This window comes from Pleurodeles waltl, chromosome 3_2 (genome assembly GCF_031143425.1).
Source record: "Pleurodeles waltl isolate 20211129_DDA chromosome 3_2, aPleWal1.hap1.20221129, whole genome shotgun sequence".
NCBI lineage: Eukaryota > Metazoa > Chordata > Amphibia > Caudata > Salamandridae > Pleurodeles > Pleurodeles waltl.
In genome coordinates, this window is record NC_090441.1 from 144568796 (window position 1) to 144595017 (window position 26222).

Genomic DNA, 26222 nt, shown 5'->3' on the forward strand with positions numbered 1-26222 from the left:
CGTTGGTGTGGAGAGTGGTCCAGTTGGTCAGGATCGGTTGGGGTCCAGAACCTTTGGGTGCAATGGCTGCAGGTGGGGCTGGTGGGTTCTGTGTTGTGAAGGAGATGTTGCTGCTGGTAGAGAAGATGGGGTTGAGCGTGTGTCCTGCTGAGTGTGTTGGGCCGGTAGCCAGTTGTTTGAGTGAGATGCTGGTGAGTTTCTCATGTAGGGATGAGGAGTTGGGGTTGATGAAGCAGAAAAAGAAAGGCTAACAACCATTCATATATCATGTAACAAAATCGTATAAGGCAATGTGATTTTAGCAAAGAAAAATAATGTGTGTAGAAAATGTGCCCACGAAGTAGGTCGCCATTAGCATAAACGGGCTTGATTAATCATGAAGAATCGACAATGTAGTAATCCGTCATAATTGCAGATGTATTCTATGATTTTCTTGTTGAAACTGTTATATGCTTAGCTTAAATTTAGCAGAGGCTTTGGCCTAGTTGCCTGGTCTCAAATTTAACTGCGTGGTTTTCACTTGTATTAACAAAAACGTGTTTAAACTTTAAAGGCTGTATTTTTCCAGTAGAATGACTAATACACTTATCTCAAGGTTTTGTGCTAGGCAAGTTTCATCCCCATTGAAGCAAGGTCAGTTTCTGCAGGTGCAGACAATAGAGACACTGATGCAGAATTAATTGGCAACTTTGTTGCTACTTGTGTTCCAAAACTCCAAGGACACCTTATGCGTAGGTGAACATTAAGAGAAGGACACTATTCATTGGTTAAAGAGAAACCACCCCAAGGACCCTCCAATGGAAGACCCTGAAGAATTTGGAACGTTTCTTACTTAAACCCACTGGACAAAGAGAAGTCAGCCATTTTCTTTGCTGCCATTTTGAAGCAAGATTCAAGAAGCCATTTTGATGACCCTTTGATGCTTTTTCTCTATCCCAGAGAGAGAGACTTTAAGAATTCTCACCCTAGAGACTTTAACTTTAACTTTACCCCGTCTTGCCCATATGATAACTTTTGCCCCATTTTTCTTGATTGCTGCAAGGAAAACTACCCTTCAACTTTGCCCGCTTGAAGTCTGCCCCATGCTGATCGAACCGGTACCTGAAGGTCGAAGACTTTCCTTGAATGCTGATTGTATTTGGTAATTATAAAAGGATAATTGTATTATGCATTGTGTTTTCTTTCTTAGGTACCGACTGCTAATTTTGACAGAGCCTAAGCTAGAAGTTTTCTAAATTTATGTTTGACTAAATTCATTTTGCATGAAGCCCCACATGCCAATGCTAATCAGAGGTTAGTTGAGGTATTCATTTGATGCACCATGCTGAGTTGAAATCTTGTTATGCTGACCGATGTATGCAATTAGTCAAATTCAGTTACTCTTATTAGTGATTTGCATTGCTATAACTGAGTGCATTATAATCCAAATTTTGCGTAGATTGCGTTTCTTCCCTCGCTATGGACAGCTAGTAATGTTCGTATACGTATTTCATTTGATTTTCAGACTTACTTATATTGTATTAGCTTTGTTAATATAGGGAAATAAACTCATTAACTTTTAATAAACAGGTGTGATTATTCATGACTGAAAGGTCATGGTGTGTCTAATTACTGATTTTCTGTTTAACTAATTTGTTGTTTGATTATTAATTGAGTATTGGTTATTGATTATAAATGGTTATTGATTATTGATTTGAGGGATCCGACTATTCTTGGATGAGGAGAACTCAACCCGGCCAAAAGGTTCACCGATCTCCGGCGTGTCCGAGTATAAGTAATTTATAAGGATTGGACGCGCTATCAGTAGATGGTAGGAGAGTTTGATGGTTTCGCCCTTTGGGACCCCATCCGAACAATAGACGGATTCAAGTTAGAATTTTCTTTGATAAAACAAGTTGGAGAGATGATGATGCCCTAAATCCCCAATGACTTTCCCGGAATCTCGGAGCTTGCGAATGGAGGAAATGGAGGTGTGAGAAGTTTTCGGCGTTTCTAGTGACAGTATGAGTGAAGTTAGGGTTTCACGCTTGCACAGCTTATGCCGCAGATGAATTGTGAAGTTTGTGAGGATTTTAGGGGGTTACGAACTCCAATCAAAATTTTAGAGGAGTGATACTCCAAAGTGTGAGAGTAGGGAAGTCGTCGAACTTCATATGAGTGTAGCACTTTGTGCAGGAAAAATTGTCCACGTGGTTGTTGATGTTGAGACGGGCCCTGCGAGGTCAAGAGACTCCGGAGTATGTTGAAAAGTGTATGAGACACTTGATTGATGTTGTAATTTGTTCGGTTTAGTAGGTTGATCGGGCGTGGTCAATAAGTCAGTATGAATGTTGAGGAATAAAAGAAAATTTTCGACTTTGAGATTTGACGAATTCTAAGGTGCACTAGAATAGTTCATTGATCAGTTGAGAGTAAAGTTTGCAGGTCAAATTTTGCTTGCAAAAGTGGTAAACTGAGAAAGATGGAATAACTGCTGAGGCTAGTGAAAAATCCCTAAGGTTGCTGAAGCGATTGTATTACCTTTCCTGTAGTAAACCGACAGATTTGGTTTCTTCTTTTTGGTTAGTGCTTGCGATATATTTCAGAAATTAGTTTTGAGTGAAGCTGAATGAAGGAGGACAAGCCGCAAGACTTTGTCAGCCGCAGTGTGTGGGTGTGATCTCACTAGGAGCCGCGCTGGGATAGGTTGGTTGGTGAGGAGGGTCGCGCATGGATTGGACGCAGTCCGTGAAGCGCAATTGGTGGGGAAAGGCAAGCGAAGAGTATTCCGGGAATTAAAGTCACTTATTGATTACATTTTGAGAAAATAAAAGACGGAAAGATTACATTTTTCAAAGCATTTAAGAGTGCCTTGAGGGGAGATGTATATATTAAAGTAAATGTAGGAGAAGAAACACCGCCTGAGGGTACACCAGCTTACATCGTGATTGAAGAAAAGGGTGTCGCATCATGTCTTTCGTTAAAGCAATGGTGTAAATTAACAGAAAAGCATGGAAGTGTAGCGTTTCCCATCCATGGGACGTTTAACCTAAGAATTTTGGAGAATCTAAGATTTGTGCTATATGACATGAAAATACCTCCAAGACCAGCACAGTTTGAAGCATTAGCAATTTGGGAACAAATGGCTAGAATGCAACTACAAAAGAAATTTGAGACAAGAGTGAGAAAAGTAGAAAAGACACTAGCGGATGCTAGATGGGATAGTACTCAAAAGGTTTGGAGATCAGACATATTGCAGGGAATTAAATTGTTTCCAGCAATTACTGATGAAGCAGAGATGGAAGGAAAGAAAGCTACCCATAAAACAAACAGGAGTCAGTCCAGAGATAGAGAAAACAATAGAAACTCGAAAAGGTCAGACGAATCGGACGATGAGGAGTTCATTCTGCAATTGCTAAATGACCGTCCACCACCATATGTGGAAAACGAAAATGGCCCAAGCACTAGTACTGCCCCTCCAGAACCAATACAGGGTACTGTGGCTCCGAATTTGAGAATATTGCAGAGGCAAAGTAGTCCCGATATGCCTTTTACACCAGAAATACCAAAAGTTCAGAGAATAGATCCTGACATAACTAAACTGAAACCTGTTAATGATTATCAGCCGCAGGTCCAAAGATGCTATTATGATGAGCATAATTTGGAAATGACTTCTAATTTAATGTTGCAGGTAGGACAGAATTACCAAAGACCGACATTGATTCAAACCGAATCAACACAAATTTTGATGCCTCAAAAGCAGATGCAGGAAGTGCCAAAGTACATTCAAACAGCAGAAAATCAGTTAGACATGCCAGCAATGATGAACCATAATGTGGGAATTAACATGCCACAGAATTTGGGGAACAGACAGAATCCGGATGCAATATCTTTGCCTATCACTCTAGGTCCGCCAGTACCATTACATATACAGGCAAAGCCAAGTGTATGCGATCAAGGGGTAGTGACACAAAATGAGACAGGAAGGAGATACATAGAAAATACTCAAGAAACGACCCCGGTAGGAACACTGTCAAATAGATCTGGGTCTTTGTTGGAATTTAGTCCAATTCCAATTTGTGTTCCGTCAACTGTGGTAAGGTCAAGTCCACCACTAATAGTACCGCTAACTTCAAAAACAGAAATGTCACAGAAACCATCAGTAGCAGTAGACGTAGATGCCACATTAATGGGACTAAACGCACAACAGTTAACACAATGGTTGAACAGCCTGAACTCCCCACAGAGTACACCCAGCGGGAAAGGAGAAGAATATTTGAATAAAATAAGATTGGGCATGGAAGCAGATGAACTAGTAGAGGGAACGATGGGTCTGAACAGGTTAGAATCATACACAGAAGAAGAGCTGAGATACATTTGCCCTAGAATTCCAAGAGAAGTAAGCAGCATACATAGGAGGTTACAAGAAATTGCAGCCAAACACAAAATAGACATAAGTAAAACCAAACACTTGAGCAGAAGTTACAGGTTAGACTTTGAGACAAAAGATTTTGAACACATGAGGTCTGCAGGAATGGAAACACACCTTAAAGAGATACTGCAAGGCGCGCAGGTTTGGAGATATTTAGACAAGTGGGAGAGCAGGTGGGTTAAGAGAAAGGATAAGAAGAAAGAAAGTACCCCAGATCGGCATGAGAAAGTACAACAGAATGATGATCTTATAACCATGTTACCAATGAGAGAAACGGCAGGGGGAAAACTTGTCCATGTACCATGGCACAGGCGTGATATTCAATCCTTTACGGATGATTACCCTAAGTTAAGAGAGAAACTGATCGAATGGTATCAACAAACAGATAGATTTGTGAAACTCGCAAAATGTCTTTGGGAAGACCTGAATACTTTATTCGAAATTGTAGTTCCTGCAGATTTGTGTGAAGATTGTAAAAGGGCTGTAGATTGGCCAACAAGTGAACCAGAAAGAAATAGGGACACAGGTGCACCATCGCCTAGGGTAATGAGCATGTACCATAAAGTGATTGAGTACCTGAAAACAAAAGTTGCGTCGAAAAATGTAGATTGGCAGAAGATTGACAGAACAGCACAGGAGGTTAAGAAGTCGATACATGCATACTATGAGAGATTGTTGAAAGCATTTAAAAATTACAGTGGCACGGAAACGATTGAGGCAAAAGACATGCTCCATTTTGTGTTCAGATTTGTGGAAGGATTGAGACCCGAAATCAGCCAGATGATTAAAATGCATTTGATTTGTTGGCAGTCAAAATCGATCGATGAAGTGTTGAACTATGCAAAATACTGCAGTGATGAGATTGAGACAAAGCAGAAAAGGTTGAAAGAAAAAGTGATGGTGATGCAGATTAGAGCAGCTCAGACAGGTTTGCAAGGTTTCCAACAACAGTTGCCGCAGCAGCAACAGCAGGGAAATGTTATGTTTCAGCCACAGATGAGAGGCAGAGGCCGAGGAGGTTTTGTGAATAATGGTCCTGATTTAAATAATGTTGTGATTCCTAATGGTATACAGGCAATGAAGAAAGTGATGCCATGTCACACGTGCGGAATCGTCGGACATTGGAAACAAGAGTGCCCATTGTTGGTGCAGGAAGGTGTAGGTCAGCAAAACAATGATGTCAATACATTTCAGAATATGAGAGGATCGAAATTGAGAGGTCCAAATCCAAATTTCCAAAATAATGTAAATCAGATGCAGGGTCTAAAACCCATACAACCACAGCAGGTGCAAATGCCCCGTGTACAAATGGTACAATCGCAGCCAATGCAACAGCAGTTTCCTACGGTACCTAATCAGCAAATGCAAATACCCTTAGCACCAATGAATCAGCAACAAGTAATGCTTCCTCAACAGGTTACAGGTCAAGGAATGAATCAAAGTAACACGGTACACCATTTCCCGTTACACAGTGAGAATGGAATAAACAATGAATGGGAGAGTGAAAGTTCAGATGAGGAGGGAAATTGAATGCTTGCAGCATCTTTGGAAGTTGATCAAAAGGGACCATATGTGGAAGGAAGAGTTATGGGTCACAGCGTTTCATTCTTGGTTGACACAGGAGCTACACGCTCTACAGTAAGAAGTATCGAAGTACCAAATTTGCCACTTTCAGGGAGAACAGTTCAAGTAGTGGGAGTAGCAAATAGGTATCTGACGAACCCAATTACAGATCCAGTGCAAGTCAAAATTGGTAATTTTCAAGGGTTACATAAATTTGTGGGGTGTGACTCAAGTCCGATATCCCTATTAGGGAGAGATTTATTGTGCAAATTGGGATGCTCGATTATGTGCTCAAATAATGGAATTAAAATACAGACAAACAGTGATGAGGAAGAAGAGAACAGTTTAGAAGAAGACGAAATGGAAACTGTCGATGAAGAGTATCCTCTGATTACTCTTTATCCTATGCTCACTGAAGCAGATATTCCAGCTGATTTACAAGAAACAGTTGAAAAGGAAGTGTGGGATATGACAGGGAGAGAAGTAGGATTGGTCAAAGGAGCAGAACCAGTGAAAGTGACTGTAAAACCTACTGTAAATTTTCCTCAGACTCCACAATACCATATGTCACAAGACACTCTCATGAAAGTCGCCCAACTCATTGCCGAATTTGTGAAACAGGGAGTACTGAAAGAAGTACTAAGTAGTCCATGTAATTCACCAATCATGGGTGTTAGAAATGGGGTCTTTGGTTGACAGTCAGGTTACCCCCTGTTCAAGCAAGGACCCTCACTCTAGTCAGGGTAAAAGAGAGTCACCCTCAGCTAACCCCTGCTTACCCCCTTGGTAGCTTGGCAGAGCAGTAGGCTTAACCTCAGAGCGCTAGGTGTAAAGTATTTGTACCAACACACACAGTAACTTAATGAAAACACTACAAAATGACACAACACCGGTTTAGAATAATAGGAAATATTTATCTAAACAAAACATGACCAAAACGACAAAATTCCGACATACACAAGTCAAGTTATGAATTTTTAAAGATTAAACTCAGAAATAGCGCTTAGAAATAAAAATGCTTCAATGAGATGTTAACACGCGTCGTGACGGAGTCGTTCCCAACAAGCCGACACCAGCGGCGCCGGACACGGAGTCGTGTAGACCCCCAAGTACAGTACCTTTGGTGAAGAGTGAAAACAAACCGATGCGCGAAGTCGGGGATCGCGATGTCTGTGCGAAACGTTGAATCCGTGCACTTCGAGCAGCGTCGATCACGACGTGGTGCAGCGACTTTCACGGAGTCGCGGACTTCAGCGGGGCTGCTGCGGCGTCAGGCCTGCGAAGAGCATCGCGTTCCAGCGAAGGTCACGGCGTCGGGTGCAGGCGGCGTTACCGGATTCAGCAGCGGCGTCGGTCCGGAGTCGTCCGAAGTCGATTTCCTTGGATTTCCACCAGCTTTCCTTTCAAGGGCCCAGGAACTGGATAGGGCACCACTTGTCAGAGCAGGAGTCTCTCCAGAGACTCCAGGTGCTGGTAGAGAGAAATCTTTGCTGTCCCTGAGACTTCAAACAACAGGAGGCAAGTTCTAACTCAAGCCCTTGGAGATTTCTTCACAAGATGGAAGGCACACAAAGTCCAGTCTTTGCCCTCTTACTTGGCAGAAGCAGCACTGCAGGAAAGCTCCACAAAGCACAGTCACAGGCAGGGCAGCACTTCTTCCTCAGCTATCAGCTCTTCTCCAGGCAGAGGTTCCTCTTGGTTCCAGAAGTGTTTTCTCAAGTCTGTAGATTTGGGTGCCTTTCTTATACCCATTTTAGTCTTTGAAGTCACCTTTCTTCAGAGGGGAATCACACCTACTTGTGAAATCCTGCCTTGCCCAGGCAAGGCCTCAGACACACACCAGGGGGTTGGAGTCTGCATTGTCAGAGGCAGGCACAGTCCTTTCAGATGAGAGTGACCACTCCACCCCTCCTTCCTAGCAGAGATGGCTAATCAGGAAATGCAGGTTACACCCCAGCTCCCTTTGTGTCACTGTCTGGTGTGAGGTGAAAAACAACCCAACTGTCAAACTGACCTAGACAGTGAATCCACAAACACGGCAGAGTCACAGAATGGTTTAAGCAAGAAAATGCTCACTTTCTAAAAGTGGCATTTTCAAACGCACAATCTTAAAATCAACTTTACTAAAAGATGTATTTTTAAATTGTGAGTTCAGGGACCCCAAACTCCACATGTCCATCTACTCTCTAGGGGAATCTACACTTTAATCATATTTAAAGGTAGCCCCCATAATATCCTATGAGAGAGACAGGCCTTGCAACAGTGAAAAACGAAGTTGGCAGTATTTCACTGTCAGGACATATAAACCACATTACTATATGTCCTACCTTATCCATACATTGCACACTGCCCTTGGGGCTACCTAGGGTCTACCTTAGGGGTGCCTTACATGTAAGAAAAGGGAAGGTTTAGGCCTGGCAAGTGGGTACACTTGCCAAGTCGAATTTACAGTGTAAAAATACACACATAGACACTGCAGTGACCGATCTGAGACATGATTACAGGGTTACTTGTGTGGGTGGCACAACCAGTGCTGCAGGCCCACTAGTAACATTTGATTTACAGGCCCTGGGCACCTCTAGTGCACTTTACTAGGGACTTAACAGTAAAACAAATATGCCAATCATGGAGAACCAATTACGTACACATTTTAAACAGGAGCACTTGCACTTTAGCACTGGTTAGCAGCGGTAAAGTGCCCAGAGTAACAAAAACAGTAAAATCAGAGTCCAGCACACATCAACAACCTGGGGAACAGAGGCAAAAAGTTAAGGGAAACCACGCCAAGGATGAAAAGTCTAACAATGGGACAAATAAAACCAAGTGGAAAGGTCCGAATTGTTCAAGATTTGAGAAAAATAAATGACATAATAGTCAAATGTTGTCCTGTAGTACCAAATCCAGCTGTAATAATGTTTCAAATTCCCTGTGATGCAGAGTGGTTCTCAGTCATCGACTTGTCACAAGCATTCTTTTCTGTGCCTCTTCATGAGGACAGCCAATTTCTCTTTTGCTTCAAATTCCTGGACAGAGTCTACAGTTGGTGTCGAATTCCTCAAGGGTTTTCGGAGTCACCATCAATTTTCAATCAGATTCTAAAGAAAAATTTGGAATCATTGGAATTACCTTTTGAATCAACCTTAGTACAGTATATTGACGATTTGCTGATCGCATCCAAAACAGAAAATGACTGTACAGTTGACACTATTGCCCTACTGAACCATTTGGAAAGGAATGGACACAAGGTGTCTCCTTCAAAATTGCAATTCTGCCAGAAGAAAGTGAAATATTTGGGTCACCAAATAGAGAAAGGGTCGAGGAGAATAATGAAAGAAAGAATAACGAGTGTACTTCAAATGAGTCCACCCAAAACGAGAAAAGAGGTGAAAAAGTTTTTGGGAATGGTGAGCTACTGTCGCCAATGGATTCCCAATTTCTCGACTCTAGACAAACCTTTACTGAAACTGACCCAGAATGATGCGCAGGATGAAGTAGTGTTGAAAAGAGATGAAATGTATGCCTTTATTGAATTAAAGGAATGCATGTGCAGAGCTCCAGTTTTAGGTATGCCTGATTACACAAAGCCGTTCACATTGTTTTGTCATGAACGTGATGCATGTTCCTTGTCTGTCTTGACTCAAGCCCATGGTGGCGTAAACAGACCAGTAGCATATTTTTCAGCTACTTTGGATCCAGTTGCAGCAGCCTTACCAGGATGCTTGCGTGCTGTAGCAGCACTTAGTATAAGCCTAAATCAGAGTGAAGGAATAGTGATGGGACATCCTTTAACAGTTATGGTCCCTCACTCAGTCGAAATACTTTTGACACGTTCCTGAACACAGCACATGACTGGTGCTAGGCTTACAAGGTACGAGACAATAATTTTGGGATCACCAAATGTGCAATTGAAAAGGTGCACCACATTGAATCCAGCAACTTTGCTTCCTAGTGAAAATGTTGAAATTGAAAGTGTTGATGATATTGAACACGACTGTCTTCAAGTGACTGAATTTTGTACTAAATCAAGACCTGATATCAAAGATACTCGATTGTAAGAAAATGATCAGATTATTTTTGTTGATGGTTCATGTTTAAGAGATGCACTAGGAATATTGAAAGCAGGATATGCTGTATGCACAATAACTGGTGTTCTGGAAGCATCTTGGCTTCAAGGGGTTTACTCTGTACAGGTAGCGGAACTAGTATCCCTTACTAGAGCTTGCCAACTTTCCGCATTGATGAAAGTCACCATTTACACTGACAGTCAGTACGGATTTGGAATAGTGCATGATTTTGGACAATTGTGGTCACAAAGAGGCTTTATGACTTCTTCAGGATCACCAGTGAAAAATGGTGAAAGGATAAGAGAATTGTTACATGCTATCCAGTTACCAGGAGAAGTAGCAGTGGTAAAATGCAGTGCACACTCGAAATCACAAGACTTCGTTTCTTTGGGAAACGGATATGCAGATCAAGTCGCAAGGTTTTGCGCATTGAACTGTATATTGCTCAGAGACGAATGGAATTTGATAAATGAGCCAGAACTTGAACCAAGTGAAGCCTTTGCTGTAAAAGTCATAGACACAATCGAAGAATTAAAATTCCTACAAAATAATGTTAGTAAGGATGAAAAACTCTCATGGAGTAAATTACAATGCATAAAAAAACTAGATGATTTATGGGTTTCAAGTGAAGGGAAATTGTTTTTGCCAGACAGTCTCCTATCGCAAATAGCTAGGCTATACCATGGACAAGCACACATTGGAAGAGATGCCATGATTAGATTATTCAAAATTGATTGGTTTAATCCCAAATTCCGCCAAGTTGCTGAATCAGTTTGCCATCGTTGCGTCATTTGCCAACAAATGAACGGAGGGAAGGGAACAGTAGTAAGTTTGAGCCACATTGGAAGAGCAGCTGGGCCATTCAGCAGGATGCAAATGGATTTCATTGAGAAGCCTATGCATGCAGGCTTGAAATATGTGTTGGTGATTGTGTGTATTTTTAGTCACTGGATTGAAGCATACCCTACACGCAGAAATGACAGTCTCACAGTTGCAAAACTACTCTTGAGAGAACTAATACCACGTTTCGGATTCCCGATCTCTTTAGAATCAGATAGGGGAAGTCACTTCAATAACGAAGTAATCAAATTATTGTGTGCAGCACTGAACATTGAACAAAAATTGCATTGTAGCTACCACCCTGAAGCATCAGGACTAGTGGAGCAAATGAGTGGCAGGCTGAAATCAAGGATGGCGAAAATATGCGCATCCACAAACTTGAAATGGCCTGACGCATTGCCCTTGGTGTTAATGCCAATGAGAAACAGACCTGATAGAAAAACTGGACTATCACCACACAAACTTCTCTTGGGCAGAGCCATGAGACTTCCAGCAGTTCCTGCAAATGCTCTTGTAAATATTACAGATGATATGGTATTGGACTACTGCAAAGGTCTGGCTGATATGGTCTGCTCTTTTTCTCACCAGGTGGAGGCAACCACCTTGCCACCGATCCAAGGTCCAGGACACACCCTGAAAGCAGGTGACTGGGTCGTGATAAAGAAGCACGTGAGGAAGTCGTGTCTGGAACCCCGTTGGAAAGGACCTTTTCAAGTGATTCTGACAACTACCACCGCTGTGAAGTGTGCAGGAGTTCCCAACTGGATTCACGCCAGTCACACGAAAAGGGTGACGTGTCCCACAGAAGAGGAAATTGAAGCGCTGAAATTACCAACAACTGACAGGAAAGTACCAGGCACTGAGACAGAACGAAGAGAGCCTGAAAGTGAACAAGAAGAAATCGAGACAGAAGAAATATTTTCTGAGGAAGACGCAGTCGATCCTTTTGAGGACAACAGGGAAGAAGCCTCAGGAAGTGACAAAGATCCTGGAGGTGACAAAGATCCTATCACAGGTGAAGAAGCAAGAGAGCCTAATAAGAGGAGGGCTTTCCCAGAAGCAGACGATACAGGAAAAGAAGGAGAAAACCTGATTGACCTCCTAGGGGAAGGAGACAAGACAGAGCAGAGTGAAATTGTTCAAATTCTTCCTGAACCGGTTGCAGGTCCATCAGGTGAAAACAACACGAAACGAAGACAAAGCATATCAAAGACTAAAGAGACATTGAACGAAAACAAATGGCCAAAATTGAAGGATAAAAGAAAAGAAGTGTCTATCATAATAACAACATCGAATGAAGAAAAAGACACAGCCAAAGAACAAGACATAAGCGAAAGAGAATCGAAAGGAGATGCAAAAGTGAAAAGGAAAAGAATACCGAGCAGAAGATATTCTGGTCCAGATTGGGCATACACAGCCACTAACGATTGGTCAGACGAATTTCTATCTCTTAGTCTTGAAAATGAAGAAGCAGAACGACACTTTGGTACTTGAAAAGTGAAATTTCATGAACATTACCGAATAAGACATTGATAACCTGATTGACTTTTGAAACCGATTTTGAGACAAAGCTGCTAAACCGATAAGAGACTCAGCTGCTAAAGAAAACCGTGTGTACTTTGACCTCGTTCAACCTACATATATATATATATCTGCAAATCTGATTTGATAAGGTGTCTTCAACTTTCTGATTCTATATAGATCATGACAGACAATACTACACAAGGACATAAAATGAAATATTGTAAATATATGTGCATAGGTCTAATAACTGCATGTGTACTAATAATTATGGCAATAATTCTTGGAATGCATGGAGGGAATGAAAGAGACGCGAATGATGCTTCTACTTTTAAAACTACTACTCAATTAACTCCTTTGAAGAAACTCGAACAAGACGAAAATTATTTGCATGACAAGAAAGAACTTTCTTCTAATGTCTTCTATCGCTTGCTGAATGAGTATGTTGAGACAATGGATGTGAAAGATTGTTATGTATGTACACAAATACCTAACTCAGTAATAGAAGGTGTGACATATCATAGCATGCCTCTTACGTATGGAATAACATGTAGTTTGTTACTAACAAGATTTTATGGCCAGGACTATATTCAATACTTCTATTCCAATCATGATGTTGTATTTTCATATGTCCCCATAATTGATTACCTGAGTAAAGTAGCAAGAGATTATTATATAAAATTAGTCAGGGGTTTCTTTGAACCATTATCGCCTTTTTCCACAGTTCACGCTCATAAAGAAAACCTTACATGCTTGCTTTCACCTGTAGAGAAAAGCTTTTTAGATCACACTGAAGATAGAAGGAAAATGGTAAAAGAAAAATTAGAAAAAGAATTACATAAAAGGACATCTGTAGATAACTATGCTTTTGCCACAATAAAGACACAAGGGAAACTGGCTTTAGACGCAATACATATAGGGAAGCTTTGTATATATAGAACTAAATCATATTATGACACAATCTTTGTAGGAACGAGTGAATGTAAAAACGTGTTTTTATTCCAGAGTAAATGGACGTTCATGTTAAATGGCCTAGACCCAGCTACTCCAGGAGTATACTATATTTGTGGACTCAGGCCCATATTTATACTTTTTGACGCTAAACTGCGCTAACGCAGTTTAGCGTCAAAAAGTTTTGCGCCGTCTAACGCCATTCTGAAGCGCCATGCGGGCGCCGTATTTATGGAATGGCGTTAGACGGCGCAATCAGACCGGCGCTGCCTGGTTTGCGTGGGAAAAAACCACGTAGACCAGACAGCGCCGGCGTAGGGGGAAAATGGCGCATGGGCGTCTTAAAATGGGGCAAGTCAGGTTACGTCGAAAAAATCGTCTTAACCCGACTTGCGCCATTTATTTTCGACGCCCATCCCCCATCAACATGACTCCTATCATTGTAAAGATAGGAGTCATGCCCCCTTGCCCAATGGCCATGCCCAGGGGACTTCTGTCCCCTGGGCATGGTCATTGGGCATAGTGGCATGTAGGGGGGCACAAATAAGGCCCCCCTATGCCACCAAAAAAAAATATAAAAAATAAAAAATTATACTTACCTGAACTTACCTGAATGTCCCTGGGGTGGGTCCCTCCATCCTTGGGGGTCCTCCTGGGGTGGGCAAGGGTGGCAGTGGGGGTCCCTGGGGGCATGGGAGGGCACCTGTGGGCTCATTTTGAGCCCACAGGCCCCTTAACGCCTGCCCTGAGCAGGCGTTAAAAAGTGGCGCAAATGCGCCGTTTTTAGCCACGCCAACTCCCGGGCGTCTCTTTTGCCCGGGAGTATAAATACCACGTAAAGGCCTGGGAGTCATTTTTTAGACGGGAACGCCTCCCTTGCATATCATTAACGCAAGGAAGGGGTTCACGCTAAAAAATGACGCACATTCCGGGAACTTTGGCGCTATTCGCCTCTAACGCCATAGTATAAATATGGCGTTAGTTGGCGTTAGTTTTGCGTCGAAATTGCGTCAAAAAAAACGACGCAATTTCGGCGCAAACGGAGTATAAATATGGCCCTCAATGCCTATTATCGTCTTCCAAAAGGATGGTATGGGAGATGTTATTTGGGAATAGTATTTCCAAAGATTTATCAACTGGACGACTTAAAGAAATTTCTAAAGCTGTCTGAATTACATCGTATTCAGAAAAGGGAGACAGCTTCTGGTGTGGTAGGAGATATATTTGGAGCAATAATTCCTTCCGAGTTATATTGAATTCAATCAAAATACGAAAGTTGTCTACTATTGTGGATAACATGCTGACAAATTTCTCAGGAGCAATGATCCTGATGGATACTGAACTTGCTGCAGAAAGAGCTATGACTCCTCAAAACCGGCTTGCTTTAGACATTCTTTTAGCAAAGAATGGCGGCGTTTGCAAAATGCTTAGTGCACGTCACTGTTGATCATATATACCATACAACAGTAGACAAATTAGAAATATGCTTGCAAATTTGACTAACGATAGTACAGATTTGAAAGAATTGAAAGAACCAGGAGTATGGGAAAAGGTTGGAAAGGGATTTGCTTCTGTGGGAAATTGGCTCAGCAACATTTGGAACGGAATATTACTGAAAATAGTAAAAGGAATATTAATAATATTAATTTGCTTAATAGGTATTTGGGGAATATGGAAAGCTATTAAAATATGGAAATCAAGAAACAAGAGGAGAAGAGAAAAGAAAGAACAAAATAAAATGGTAGAAATATACAGGGACAAATCAAAGGGAACAAAAAGGAAGAGGGAGATGACTGAAATGCAAGATTATTAAACAGAATTTTAATGAAATAAAATTTGTGATGGAAAATTTAATGTGATGACACAATTAGTAATCAGAGGAGGGATTGATGAAGCAGAAAAAGAAAGGCTAACAACCATTCATATATCATGTAACAAAATTGTATAAGGCAATGTGATTTTAGCAAAGTAAAATAATGTTTGTAGAAAATGTGCCCACGAAGTAGGTCGCCATTAGCATAAACAGGCTTGATTAATCATGAAGAATCGACAATGTAGTAATCTGTCATAATTGCAGATGTATTCTATGATTTTCTTGTTGAAACTGTTATATGCTTAGCTTAAATTTAGCAGAGGCTTTGGCCTAGTTGCCTGGTCTCAAATTTAACTGCGTGGTTTTCACTTGTATTAACAAAAACGTGTTTAAACTTTAAAGGCTGTATTTTTCCAGTAGAATGACTAATACACTTATTTCAAGGTTTCGTGCTAGGCAAGTTTCATCCCCTTTGAAGCAAGGTCAGTTTCTGCAGGTGCAGACAATAAAGACACTGATGCAGAATTAATTGGCAACTTTTTTGCTACTTGTGTTCCAAAACTCCAAGGACACCTTATGCGTAGGTGAACATTAAGAGAAGGACACTATTCATTGGTTAAAGAGAAACCACCACAAGGACCCTCCAATGGAAGACCCTAAAGAATTTGGAACGTTTCTTACTTAAACCCACTGGACAAAGAGAAGTCAGCCATTTTCCTTGCTGCCATTTTGAAGCAAGATTCAAGAAGCCATTTTGATGACCCTTTGATGCTTTTTCTCTATCCCAGAGAGAGAGACTTTAAGAATTCTCACCCTAGAGACTTTAACTTTAACTTTACCCCGTCTTGCCCATACGATAACTTTTGCCCCATTTTCCTTGATTGCTGCAAGGAAAACTTGCCTTTAACTTTGCCCCCTTGAAGTCTGCCCCATGCTGATCGAACCGGTACCTGAAGGACGAAGACTTTCCTTGAATGCTGATTGTATTTGGCAATTATAAAAGGATAATTGTATTATGCATTGTGTTTTCTTTCTTAGGTACCAACTGCTAATTTTGACAGAGCCTAAGCTAGAAGTTTTCTAAATTTATGTTTGACTAAATTCATTTTGCATGAATCCCCCCATGCCAATGCTAATCAGAGGTTAGTTGAGGTATTCATTTGATGCACCATGCTGAGTTGAAATCTTGTTATGCTGACCGATGTATGCAATTAGTCAAATTCAGTTACTCTTATTAGTGATTTGCATTGCTATAACTGAGTACATTATAATCCAAATTTTGCGTAGATTGCGTTTCTTCCGTCGCTATGGACAGCTAGTAATGTTCGTATACGTATATCATTTGATTTTGAGACTTACTTATATTGTATTAGCTTTGTTAATATAGGGAAATAAACTCATGAACTTTTAATAAACAGGTGTGATTATTCATGACTGAAAGGTCATGGTGTGTCTAATTACTGATTTTCTGTTTAATTAATTTGTTGTTTGATTATTATTTGAGTATTGGTTATTGATTATAAATGGTTATTGATTATTGATTTGAGGGATCTGACTATTCTTGGATGAGAAGAACTCAACCCGGCCAAAAGGTTCACCGATCTCCGGCGTGTCCAAGTATAAGTAATTTATAAGGATTGGACGTGCTATCAGGGTCACTGAGGTTGTCCAGGTAGAAATTGAGGTCGCTGAAGAGGATGTAGTCTGTAGAGGCAAGGTCATGATGTGCGATGAAGTCAGCTATGGATTCACCTTCTTGCACATAAACAATCATCCATGGCATTTTACTTATTCTATGCATTTTGCAGAATGCAGCACACATAGAAATAGCAAAAAATTATGAGTAATAAAAGCATTCCTCCTCATATTGACATGCTAACTCCACCCCTGGGGTGAGTGTTGTGATGGAAAGCGCACTACAACCCCTATTTGAGGCCCCTCTGATGCAGAAAACTGTGTTGAAGGGGCCCATATTTCAAGGAGGCGTAACGCCACAAAAAGTGGCATTACACATCCTTGTAAATATGGGGCAGTGGATAGCGCCACTGGAGCGTCACAAAAAGTGATGCTCCGGTGGCAGTAGGGGCTTGTAAATATGCCTCTAAATATGAATGTCACTACAATAGACCAAAGGATAAAGAGAGCAGCTGAAAGCTGTCCTTTCATTTACATGACTAAACAGCTGCCTAGGAAGCATGGATAACAAAAGGAATGGCATGTTTTAAAATTATACATTTGCCCGCATGAAACTGCTTCAATCAGGACCTAGAGGTTTACACATTAACAAACCGTTTACCCAACTCTGATATTTTAGGCACATAGGTTGAGGAGTAATATTCAGAGTGTGTGACTTTATTGCAGAGGGTTTAAATTGGTGGCGCTCACAAGATGTGGTTGGATTACACAAACAGGATTTTATAATGTTAAACTGGTAATTTATTAAATACATATGGGGGAGAAAGTTGAGGTTGCCAAACGCCAAGCCTGTCTCATCTTGATTTCAGCTCATACCATTTTCCCTCCACACTACACTTGCTGATTATGCTATGAAAGATTATATTATATTATATATTATATGCAGCATCCAGTGCAAAATAAGTATTTCAAACGATTATGTATTAACCCCATACATATCATAAATGTGTCTCTGTAATAATAAACACACAAGCATTGAGGACAAAATCTTCAGGACATCTTTGAGGTCTTGCTACTAGATCAAGGAAAAGAAACTCGGAGTAGTTTCACTAACTAGGTCAGTGCTGTTTTAAAAGTCGTTTGTTCACCAAAAAATAATACTTTTGAGACCGGGTAACAAAATGCATGGTTTATTGTCATTGGGGCTTCACATCTATGCATGGGTTTAACAAGGGTTAATATTGCATAACAATAACAAATCATCAGTAAAAAGAAATAGTCAGTCACCTTCGGTTGTAGTAAAACGTGTACATGTTCTTAAGACATAGTTCGTAAACGACAATAAGGCTGTGTAAATGTTTAAATTGTAGTCGCATTGCCACCATCATTATGTCAAGTTGAAGGGTTTACAGTGAGTTATGGTCCTAATTGGTTATAGAGATGTGCAACTCATGGCAGCTCATGACTTTTATATCCCGTATAAATTTATCACACTCAGGGCCATATTTATACTTTTCGACGCACAACTGCGCCAACGCAGTTGTGCGTCAAAAAATTTAACGCCGGCTAACGCCATTCTGAAGCGCCATGCGGGCGCCGTATTTATTCAATGACGTTAGCCGGCGTTAGCCGGCGTTAGCCGGCGGAGCTGCCTGGTGTGCATCAAAAAAAATGACTTACACCAGGCAGCGCCGGCGTAGGGGAATATGGAGCTTGGGCGTCAAAAAATGGGGCAAGTCAGGCTGAGGCAAAATTTTCGCCTCAACCCGATTTGCGCCGTTTTTTTTTACTCCCAACCCCCATTGAAATGACTCCTGTCTAAGCAAAGACAGGAGTCATACCCCCTTGCCCAATGGCCATGCCCAGGGGACTTCTGTCCCCTGGGCATGGTCATTGGGCATAGTGGCATGTAGGGGGGCACAAATCAGGCCCCCCTATGCCACACAAAAAAAAATACTTACCTGAACTTACCTTAAGTTCCCTGGGATGGGTCCCTCCATCCTTGGGCATCCTCCTGGGGTGGGCAAGGGTGGCAGGGGGTGTCCCTGGGGGCATGGGAGGGCACCTTTGGGCTCCTTCCGAGCCCACAGGTCCCTTAACGCCTGCCCTAACCAGGCGTTAAAAAATTACGCTAAAGCGTCTGGACGTCATTTGTTTTGACCCGCCCACTCCCGGGCGTCATTTTTGCCCGGGAGTGTAAATACGGCGCACATGCCTCAGAGTCATTTTTTAGAAGGGAATGCCTACCTTGCATATCATTAACGCAAAGTAGGTGTCCACGCTAAAAAATGACGCAGACTCCATGAACTTTGGCGCTAGACGCGTCTAACGCCAGAGTATAAATATGGAGTTTGTTTTGCGTCGAATTTGCGTTAAAAAAAACGACGCAAATCCGGCGCAAACAGAGTATAAATATGGCCCTCAGTATCCTGAAATACTCATCTATGGAATAGACCGGGGCATCTGCGTGTGAGTATACGCTGGTATGTACCAAATGAAGGTGACAGAGGCGGGGGATTACTTTAAAACACGAATACAGTATTTATTAAAGGTCAAGGTGAGCCTTGCAGAAATCATAATTGACAGTAAAGCAGGCACATTATGAAACAGATTTAATGCAGGTTACTAAGACCATTAGTTTTATAAAACTACCTAACGTCCACTGTTCAAGCATGCGTCTAGGCGCCTCCTAGTCACCAAACCATTCTAAATGGGCTTCGATATCAGCTGAGTGCTACCTAAGCCTTGAAAAGTTCGTAGTATGGCCCAAGTTTACCAAAGTGTCAAACAACAAAGTGCAGCAACCAAAGTTGTACATGACCGGGAGGGGGCAGGAAAGTGCTTAGCTAAAGAGATATAGCACAGTCTTGGTCTAGCCCTGGTGCTGGCGCATAGTCAGGTTGCAAGCACCACTTATGCATCTTTGCATCATAGTGCAAAGGTGTCTGAGTGAGTCTAGCATAGGTTTTGTACATTTTATGCTTCAACTAACTTTAAAACTTTTCCCACTTAGGATGTGTCCTGTACAGTGCACCACTCGTACAAAGTGCAGCAAGTTGGGAGGAAGCATTTTTCCTATTAATGCCTGCTTCAAAGTGGCACTAACCTTTGGTGCAAAATTCTATCTACTATTTTTAGAAGATAGGGTTGTGTGCCAAAAACATTGGGTGATTGCATGGGAACTCCCATGTACTACCCATGGAATCCCTCCTTGATGCAGAGTAACGCAACACAGCTGGCGGTGTTTGTGTTCATTTCAGGCAGCTTTACAGTGTAAAACAAGTTTTGGCGCTGGATAATAAATGAAGCAAACTGCATTTTGCTCAGATTTACATGTTGTGATACAAACTCAGCGCCAAAGGTTTGTAAATCTGGGCGTTTGTTTACTAATTATTCCACCTGTATTTTAGGTTCCCCCTAATTTTACAACAGGACCTAAAATCCAGGAGTAGACATTAGGAGAAATGAAGGAACAGATTTACTAAGATTTTGCATCAATGTTGTATTACTTTTGTGGTACAGCCCCAGCACCTAATCCTTTTTTGCATTTACTAAGCCATGCAAAATCAATTAACATGGGTTTGTGTGATTTAGTAAATATGAAGTAATGCAACGCAAGACTGCTTTGCGACTCTGCGTCAGGTACGTTTTACATAGGAGGAGCATGGAAGTTACTCATCATCCCCTCATGTATTTTTATATAAATCTAGGGCCCGTATTTATACTTTTTGACGCTAAACTGCGCTAACGCAGTTTAGCGGCAAAAAATTTTGCGCCGGCTAACGTCATTCTGAAGCGCCATGCGGGCGCCGTATTTATTGAATGGCGTTAGCCGGCGCAAGCAGACCGGCGCTGCCTGGTGTGCGTGGAAAAAAACCACGTACACCAGGCAGCGCCGGCGTTGGGAAAAGTGGCGCTAGGGCGTCTTAAAAATGGTGCAAGTCAGGTTGACGCAAAAAATCGCCTCCACCCGATTTGCGCCATTTTTAACGACGCCCAGACGCCATTTACATGACTCCTGTCTTAGTAAAGACAGGAGTCATGCCCCCTTGCCCAATGGCCATGCCCAGGGGACTTATGTACCCTGGGCATGGTCATTGGGCATAGTGGCATGTAGGGGGGCACAAATAAGGCCCCCCTATGCCACCCAAAAAAAAAAAAATGTATACTTACCTGAACTTACCTGAATGTCCCTGGGATGGGTCCCTCCATCCTTGGGTGTCCTCCTGGGGTGGGCAAGGGTGGCAGGGGGGGTCCCTGGGGGCAGGGGAGGGCACCTGTGGGCTCATTTTGAGCCCACAGGCCCCTTAACGCCTGCCCTGACCCAGGCGTTAAAAAGTGGCGCAAATGCAGGGTTTTTTGACCCGACCACTCCCGGGCGTGATTTTTGCCCGTGAGTATAAATACGACGCATTTGCGTCGCCGTCATTTTTTTAGACGGGAACGCCTTCCTTGCATCTCATTAACGCAAGGAAGGCGTTCACGCAAAAAAATGACGCTATTTGCCCATACTTTGGCGCTAGACGCGTCTAACGCCAAAGTATAAATATGGCGTTAGTTTTGCGCCGAATTTGCGTCGAAAAAAACGACGCACATTCGGCGCAAACGGAGTATAAATATGCCCCTTGATCTATTAATATCTGGGTGTGCGCCTAATTGTTCCCCTACCTGCTGAGGAGAAACATCTATTGTGCAGCACACATGGAAAAAGGAATATGCTGCTAAGAATTGTTTTTGTGAAGGAAGGTGTATTTTCCTGCAAAAAGAATTCTACTTGTCACACTACTGTGCAATAGTGCCTGCATTGGAGCTAGGCAGAATACAATGCACCAGCGCAAGGAGAGTACACAAATGCTCCATATCTTTTTAAACATAAAGCATTTCTGTTCTCCCCCTTTCATGCAATGGAGCAATGACAATTCCTTTGCTGCACAGCATTGTGTGAAATAATTGCAAATGTCCCATTTTCTGTTCTTAAATATGTAAATTATGCTGCAGCGCACTGCACAGTTATTGTGTTATGTAAGGAAATGTGATTTCCTACAGAGATCCATGTTTAATGTTATGTTCTTTGTGTGTGCTATCCAATCAAGCTGTGATCATCAAAGTACATGTGCACATTTACATCCCGCTCAATTCACCTTACTCTTCTCAGTCACATCTCCCTTTCTGCTGCAAGATGGATGCTGCAAACTGCAAAAGCCTTTGCTTTCTCATTCAATAGTTGTGGAGGCTATCTTCAGGGCCCACCTTGCTGAATCCCGTGACTCCTTGACAGGCAGGACAGCACAGTAGGGTTCTGCAATGCAGTCAGCAGCCCAAGTTCAGGGTGAACATGCAGCACTTAATTTGAGCTAATGGGCCCACCAGCACTAATTTTTGGGCACTGGTCTTTATTTTTCCTCAACACACTATGATCCAGAGGAAACGAGAAAAACACAAAAGAGGGAAAGAAGGACAAAGAGACAGATGGAAAAACAATGGGTGAAAGCAGGGATGAAAAATAACCCAGAGTGATGTAAAAAGAGAGGGAATGTCTAAGGAGGAGGCCACACACACGCCCACTCCTCCAACAATTAATTAAAGAGTGTTGTGCCAACCCCCAGGCATTGTCCAACCTTGGGGTAATGTAAAGAAATTGCAGTGGGAGGCCACACGCTCAGCTTTCTTAGTTAGCCATGTTAAAATGAAGAGATCTGGAAAAAGGCATACCGCAGGCCCTACTGAGCCAATTTCTTTGAACTTGGGCTCATTTTGCTGCTTGTGACAATCTGGCCATGCAGACCATCTTTAGCAGGTTCCTGGTCTCTAAAGGGTTTTACTGGCTTTCAGTGCCAGTTTGATGGGGCGACTCCGTCCTGGTCGATCCCGCCATACCCCGGGGGGCACCAGTACCGTCCTTGTTCCTGACCTGGATGCACACCGGTCAGGAACCTATCCGCGTCCACTTCTGGGTGACATGGGGCTTTGTAAGCCCTTTGCGCCGTCACCAGAGAGAGGAGGAGGAAAGAGGAAGAAGCGGCAGCACCGGGACCACCAGCGGCAATCCAGGAGGCAGCGGCAGTACCAAGACCACCAGGGGCACTGCAGGAAGCAGCGGCACTCCATGAAGCAGACGCCGGTACTAGGACGTGGTGTCCAACGTCGGTGGTGTCTCTACCCCAGCAAATATCAACGGGCCAGGAGACAGAACAGCCCGGGTCCAGCCACGCTCTGGGGGGAGCGTGGCCTCAGCAGCTACATGGGGGTAGGGATTTATCTAATATTCCCCATGAGACGAGCAGGAGGTGGGAGCAGGACAGGCAGTTCCCTAACGTATTCTGTGAGCCTGGGATGGGAGAGAAAAAGAAGGGATTGATTAGTTTAAGTTTGATTTGTGGTGAGTTTTAATTTTTTTGTTTTTTGGCATTGGGTTCAGCCTTCATTATTGCATATGAAAAACCCCAGAAGTTGAATTGTCTGCATCAAAGTGTCCTAATAGAATGGCCTTTCAAGGAGCTGAACTTTCATTAAAAAAAAGGAAGACAAAGAAGGCTCACAATTGTAGTATAGCAATATCCTAACTCAAAGAATGAAATAAAAGAGGAAAAAGACAGGGACACAAAACGACCTATGAAGATTAGAGAAGAGACAAGATGAAAGCCAGAGAGAACAGACCTAGAGATATATATATATATATATAGAGAGAGAGAGAGAGATGCCAAGGAGCAGAGAAGGAGAAATAAAGAAGATATAGGACAGAGAAAACAGAATAGAGAAAAATAACAAGAAGAACTTACCAGACCACTCATCGTTGTCTGTCTGTGCTTCTTCCCCACATGTGCCTCCTGAGAGCCCACCTGGAAGAAAGAAGAAGAGGAAAATGAACACCCTATGCACCCAGAGGCAGAACTACGAAAAAACATAAACTACAACCATCAATCCACTTAATAAAGACATTGTGTGCACCATATACCACTGGTTTCGTGTCGTCATTACTGTATCCCCTGTCACAGCCAGCCTTTTCCTGTGCCTGGTGCTCCTCTCCACCTGTTGGGGGCATAAACCGTACCACAGTTGGTCCTCATAGGTTATAAGGTGGGGGGAGAGCATCATTGACCCTGGAGAGACCTATCTAATCCTGGGGAATCAGCTGCAGAAAGAGTCTTTAGTACATCCAGGCATCTTGGGGCTGTCTCCTCCAGCAAATGTTCATGTGCCACTGTTGCCATCCAGCTCCAGGGTCTTGCTTTCCTCCATGTTCTAGGGTTGCAGCTTTTATGCTCAGTGCCAGCCTGTGGGTGAGGGGCACCTATGTTTTTCTAACACTAAATCAGGTTCTGGTCCGTTCCACCTTTTTCCTTGCATTTGGCTCTATCCTGACATGTGAAACAAAGACAAGGGCAGGCTTTTTTTTGTGCATGATCTAGGCAGTTTCCATTGAAATGTTATGAGGGTAGATCATGGCCACTCCCCAGCCACCCTCTCAGAAAGACCCACTCCTCTCTTCATCTAGGCACTTTTGTTCAGTGGCTGGCTCAAGTACACATACCCCAGTGGAAGAGCCATCATCAGCCCAAGCAGCTGGCCACTGACAGAAAGTACAGAGAAACTTTAAGCAGGGAAATACCAACTTTGTGAAATTTTACTTTTCCGTTCAGGAGGATTTCAGATTACAATTAAATGAGTGGAAGAAGTGCTACCAATCCAAATTTAGCATTTAATAAATATAACAATGCAGTCCAATGATTCCCTGTGGCAGAAGCCAGCCTTGCCTACAGTGAAAATAATTTTTGAGGGCATTTCACTGTAAGGACATAGTTAACATTCTTTTCTTCATGTCCTACTTTTAAATGTCATGCACCCTGTTTTTATGGGCAAAAAGGCTTACAAATGTGTGACTTTTTAGGATTTAAAAGGAAGGTTTAGGCCTGACAAAAGGGGTGTTTTGTAACTGTTACATGCAAGTTAACTGTGTGCAGCTACCAGGCTCTGCACAACTGTAGTCACTCATGTGCAATCTGCACCTGTGCGCATTTGTGTATGCACATGTGTTCACATGTAACAAGCCCAGTCCGGCTTAGCCTAGCTGTGTCTTAACAGCCTTATCTTAAAAGGCAGACACTGGCAGTAAACATGTGCAGTTCAAGTAGTATGCAATCATTTTGAGTGAGACTCACCCACAGAAAAGGTCCTTAAATTGGGTGATGAAAAAAGCAAAACCCTAGTGTACTAAATGGGCAGAACTAACAACTAACATGTTGGTCGACCTCACAAATGAAAGGAGGAACTTCAATCTGCTACATTAACATTGAAAAGATAACAACCTCTCACTTCCAAGATGCCCATGATGGGGTTGGTGGTCCTGTCCACCAGAGAGTTTCGATGTGTAGGCCCAGATCACACAAAGAAAGTAAACCTATAGGAGAGCTTTTGTGTATTAATCAAAATGTGCATTATTAATATTGTGCAGAAGATGATGCTATTGCTTTTGAAACTATTTTGATATGACCTGTAAAAGGGGTGAATTTTACTGGCTTGGGCTAACTAGGGCTCCATAAGGCCTCAATGCCATTTTTTTAAAAATCAATGTTGTATTCACTGTTTAATATTTCTGCTGCACGTTATCAAGCAAGTAATGTTTGTTTATTTTTTAATTACATTGTTCTATAAAAAGGCTCTCTATTATGGGCTCACCAATGTAACATTCTTCCAAGGATCCTCCGATTGCCTGCAATTTGACATTTGTTGTTCAATGTCTCACTGTTGTTTATGTAACCAGTTTGTTTTGATACCCCTGGATGATATTATTTCAAGATAGACTCTTGACATTGGGGTCAGCCAGAAGTGTTCCTGATCCTCTAGGGATGCTGCCCAATTTCTTACAGATTTTGCTGCACACTTGGAACTTAGCATCATTCTGGTTTTTGCCACTATTTAATATAATTCTGCATTGACCTCTTTTATGGTAATTGACATAATGCAACACAACAGTATGCATTTTATTATTCTGTATTGTGCCGTTTGAATTTTTGTAATACATATTTTTATGTTTTCTAATTCTGCCCTAGAAGTCACTTGATATTTTTATCATCTGTAAGCCCTACCCCTCCTGTAGGATAACACTGGGGATTTTGAATTACATTTAATAAACTGCAATTCCTAAACCAGAGGAGGTAGCAATATCATGTTTGGTGATGTAATGATGAACCCTCTTTAATGGTAAAGTCAAATGTATCACTATAAGTTTGAAAATGCCACTTTTAGAAAGTTGGCATTTTCTTGCCTTTAGCCCTCTGTGTCTGCAGCCTGCCTAAGGCCACATGACTGGGTGTAACTGACAATTTAGACTTTGTGAATTCACCCAAGACAGTCACACAATAATGGGATTAGCGAAGCTTGAATTGCCTTTCCACTGGCAGGACTGGCGGAGGAGCTGAGCACA